The sequence below is a fragment of the Elephantulus edwardii genome, unplaced genomic scaffold, assembly GCF_000299155.1.
Source record: "Elephantulus edwardii isolate Elephantulus edwardi_28Jun2011 unplaced genomic scaffold, EleEdw1.0 scaffold00101, whole genome shotgun sequence".
Lineage (NCBI taxonomy): Eukaryota > Metazoa > Chordata > Mammalia > Macroscelidea > Macroscelididae > Elephantulus > Elephantulus edwardii.
Window position 1 is genome coordinate 5816720 of NW_006399851.1, and position 5093 is coordinate 5821812.

Below are 5093 nucleotides of genomic sequence, written 5' to 3' on the forward strand. Positions count from 1 at the left end.
GCAGCAATATAAATGGATATATCTGTTTGGGTGGCAGCTATGGTTTCTTTAGGGTATATTCCTAGTAGTGGATTGATGGGTCAAATGGTATTTTTATTTCGAACTTTTTGAGAAAACGTCATACCACTTTCTATAGTGATTTCACCATTTTACACTCCCACCAGCAGTGAATCAGTTAAGTGGGGAAACAAACGCCTCTTTAACAAATGGTGTTGGCAAAATTGGAAAAAATATCTGTGAAAGCTCTAGAAAAACCCCACACCTCACACCATACACAAAAACCAACTCAAAGTGGATCAAGGACCTAGGAACTAAACCAAGAACTATAAACTTCCTTAGAGAAAAGCTTGGAAGAACTCTAGAAGCACTAATACACAACAAGGACAGTCTTCCAAGCATCCTGGAAAATCTACAACTAGAAGAGAATAAAATAGATAAATGGAACCTTCTAAGAATCAAATCCCTATGCACATCAAAAAACTTCTCCGACAGAGTAAAAAGGAAAGCCACAGACTGGGGGAAAAACATTTGGTAATGACATACTAATAAATGACTCATATCCAAAATTTATAGACTACTCCAGCACCTCAACAAGAAAAAGATAAATGACCTAATCATAAAAAGGGCACAGGTGAAAAAGATATTTCACCAAAGAAGACCTTCAGATGGCAAACAAGCACATAAAGAAATGTTAAAATCCCTAGCTCTCAGATAAATGCATATCAAAACAACTACGAGATATCATCTCACTCCAGTAACAATAGTAAAGTTCAACAGAGCAGCAAATAACAAATGTTGGTGAGGTTGTGGAGAAGTTGATACCTTTTTTAATATATATTACAGATCCTTTTATCGAAGAAATATGTATCTATTATCTAACCACTGAATTGTCTTTCCATCTATGGTAACCACATTTTGTAACACAATTTCTTTATATATTTAGCCTACCTCTTAATAGGCACTGAGGTAGTTTTCATTTCTTTGATATGGCAAATGATGCTGTAGTAAACACTATCTGTGTCATAACTCTTAATTCTTTAGGATATATACCTAACAGTGAGATTTTTAGATCAAATGGTTTTTCTATTTCTAACTTCTAAAGGCAGGATCATACTGTTTTTTATAGAGATAGTACCATTTTACAGTATTACCAGCAGTGCATAAGAGTTCAAATTTCCACCTGCTTATCAGCATTTGTGGTTTTCTCTCTTATTGAATTTTGCTATTGAAACTTAAAGGAGTTCTCATGGTGTATTCTATAGAAAGTTGCACTGGTAGGACAAAAGCTACACTTCTCCACTGGTTTGAATAGGCAATCTCCCTCAAGGCAATTTACAGCCCTATACAACCTGCTGGAAGGTCAGCTATGAGTTGGTTCCAACTTCACTGCAATGAGTTTGAGATTCATACTTGGGTAACATGCTATCTCATTGTTATTTTTATTCATTCATTCATTCATTCATTCATTCATCTATCTTGATACTCTATCTTGAACATTTCTTCATGTGGTTGTTGGCCATTTGAATATTTTATGATCATTTCATGTCTTCAGCCTATTTTTAAAACAGATTATTTATCTTTTTGTTGTTGAGGAGTTGGTATTTACTAAAAATTTTGGGCATTAGTCCTAAATGTTCTTGCTAAATATGTCATAATGTCATAAAGTAGGGCCACTAAGTTAATTTCCATTTTTTTTCTCATTATCACTATAGTTTTCAGCTTTGCATGTTGCATTTTAATCTATCTTGAGTTAGTTTTTAATGTGGTGTGAGGTATAAATCTTGTTTATTTTTTTCTAATAAATAAATAAATAAATTTTTCTAATAAATAAATACATCATTTTCCAGAAGCATTTGTTAAACAGGTTATTGTCTCATTTCTTAATGGAGTTTGGTTCTTTGTCAAAGATAAGCTATCCACTGGTGGATAGAATAACTATTGGGTCCTCAATTCTCTCTCATTTTCCATGGTTCTGGCTTATCTACCAATACTAGGCTATTCTGATTGCTGTTGTTTGTGATGCACATGAGGATTTAATTTTTAACAGATTTCAATCACCTTGTTTATCTACTATAAATCCTGAAGTAACTTGAGACTTCCTATTTTGTTCTTCTTATATTTCACAAAAAAAACTCTCCCCAAATAAAAAAACCATTCAGATGGCCAACAACCACATAAAGAAATATTCAAGACAGCTAGAGTATCAAGATAGATGGATGAATTAAAATAACAATGAGAAAGCATGTTACCCCAGTACGAATCTCAAACTCATTGCAATGAAGTTGGAATCAACTCATAGCTGACCTTCCAGCAGGCTGTTCAAGGCTGCTGTAAATTGCCTTGGAGGAGACTGCCTATTCAAACTAGTGGAGAGGTGTGGCCTGCCAGTTCAACTTCCTACAGAATACACCACAAGAGGTCCTTCAAGTTTCAACAGCAAAATTCAATAAGACAGAAAACCACAAATGCTGAGAAATGGGTAGATATTTGAACTCTTATGCACTGCTAGTAGTACTGTAAAATGGTATAATCCGTATAGAAAACAATATGATCCTTCCTTTAAAAGTTAGAAATGGAAAAATCATTTGATATAGCAATCTCACTACTTATGTATAAATCATAAAGATATAAGAGCTAGGATACAAACAGGTATGTTCACATGAACATACCTATGTTCACTGCAGCATCATTTGTCATAGCAATGAAATGGAAACCACCTCCGTGCCTACCAACAGATAAATGTATAAAGAAATTGTAATATGTATACACAATGGACATGCTTTACTTCTTAGAACCTCTTTCCTTTCTACATTAAATTAGTGACTGACTTTTCCATCTCTTTAAAAAATATTAATGGGATCTGACTTGGAACCACATCTTATCTCATTGATAATTTTACAATGTTAGGTTTTCCTATCCATGTACATGGTATATTTTTCCATTTATGATAGCCTCTTAGTTTCCTATAGTAGCATTTTACAATTTTCTTTTAATAAGGACTTTGTTTCTTTTAAGTTTATTTTCTAAGTACTTTATCATTTTGCAACTATTCACTCTTTCTCTTTTGAAGAAGTCTTTGATGTACATAAGAATTCCATTTTTAGAAAGTCTCCATTTCCCTTTTATCTTCTGCTGTTTGTGCATTTTAGGTTATTTTTGGCATTGTTTTCCTTTATGTAGGTATCTTTGATGTGTAGAAGATTCTAGCTAATTTTCCTATGTTGACAGACAGGAACTCTGTTCCTGGTGGCCTCTGCAGCCATCGAGAACTTGGGCTATAGGACCACAAAGGAAGGAACAAAAGCAGGTGAGTTCTCCTTCAGTTCCTTTCTTGAGGGCTCCCCAGTCATGGTGAACATTCTCACCAGCTGGGGAAATAAAAAGGAAAGACCAGAGGCAAAATAAGTTTACTTCACAGTGGATTTTCCAGCCTCAGTGAATTTTGCCACATGACCAAAGAAGAAAGAGCACAAGCAGAGAGAGCTGCCTTCCCATTCCTTACTAGAGTGTTGAACTCTCCAACTGACGCAAGTCTTACCATGAACCCAGGGACCACAGAGATATTTAGTAAAGGAATGTTACCCTTCTCTCCTCTGGAATAGTGATCTCTCCAGGCCCCAGGCAAGACAACCTCTATTACAGAGATGACATGGAAGAAACAGACTACCCTACACAAAACCAAAGCAAGAAATCATCCCTCCAAAATGACCAAAACAGAGAATCAATGGATTTCCTAAGCTGAAAAGTCTGATAGACCATTCTACCATAGAATTCAAAAGAACAACAGTCAAATATTTTCAATGGGTACAAGAAAAACTAAAAAAATTGCAGAATTCCGTAACTCCAAGAGAAATGTAAAAAAACAATTTGAGACAATGCAGATAAAATAAATGAGATGTTAAAAACTCTAGAAAAACAAGAAATAACAATATAGACTTTTAGAACCAGTGTCTCAGAAGCTTTCAACATATTAGAGGGACAGATAAGCAAAATTAAAGAGATGGATTGCAGAATCTGCTCTCAGCACTGATCTACTAGAGAACAAAGCAGCATCGAAAAGGAAGAAAAATAAAGACAGCCTAAGAGCAACGTGGAGAAACCATAAAGAGGAATAACACGCACACTTTGACATTCCAGAACAGGAAGAAGAAAGCGGGGGAAAGGCACTGTTGAAACTGTGGAGGAGTTACTAGAAAATAACTTCCTAGGTGTCATGAGGAATGAGAGAATATGCATCCAAGAAACTGAGCAAACCCCATATAGAATCGACTCCAAAAGGAAAAAAAAAGCCAAAACAAAAAAACCACCAAGGCATGTCATAGTCAAATTTGCTAGAATCAAAACCAAGGAATTCTGAAAACATCTAAGGAAAAACAAAGAGCAATCTAAAAAGGAGAGCAAATAAGATTAAGTTCCAATTTCTCAGCAGAAACCATGTGAGTGAGTAAATAGATAGCAGAATGACACATCTCAAACACTCAAAGAACATAACTGTCAACCAAGAATACTGTACCCAGTAAAACCTCCATCAAATATGAGGGAGAGATCAAGATATTATCAGAAAAGCAGAAACTTTTAAAAAAAATTAAAAAGAGAGAAAAGAAGAAACTAAGGAAGTTTATAAAAACAAGAGCAATATTACAGGAAATACTGAAAGAAGTATTTCTCAAAGAGACACTACAGAAAGGAAGAAGGTTCAAAGTACTAAGCAACAACATACACAGAAAAGAACCCAACAAAATAATACCACTAAAACCTTGCTTCTCAATAATTACACTAAATGTGAATGTTTAAAATGTCCCAGTGAAGAGAAAAAGAATATCAGATTGGATTATAAAAGCAAAACACATCAATATGTAGTCTATAAGATACATATTTGAAAAGTCATGATAAAGGCAGACTAAATATTAAAGGGTGAAAAAATATGTACCAACCAAACTGCAACCAGAAAAGAAAAAGCAAGAGTAGCAATATAAATCTCTGATAACATAGATTTCACAGTAAAAACCATCAGAAAGGACAAGGAAGAATACTATATAATGCTTAAGGGGTCAATAGAACAAGAGAACACAACCATAAGAAATATCTATGCA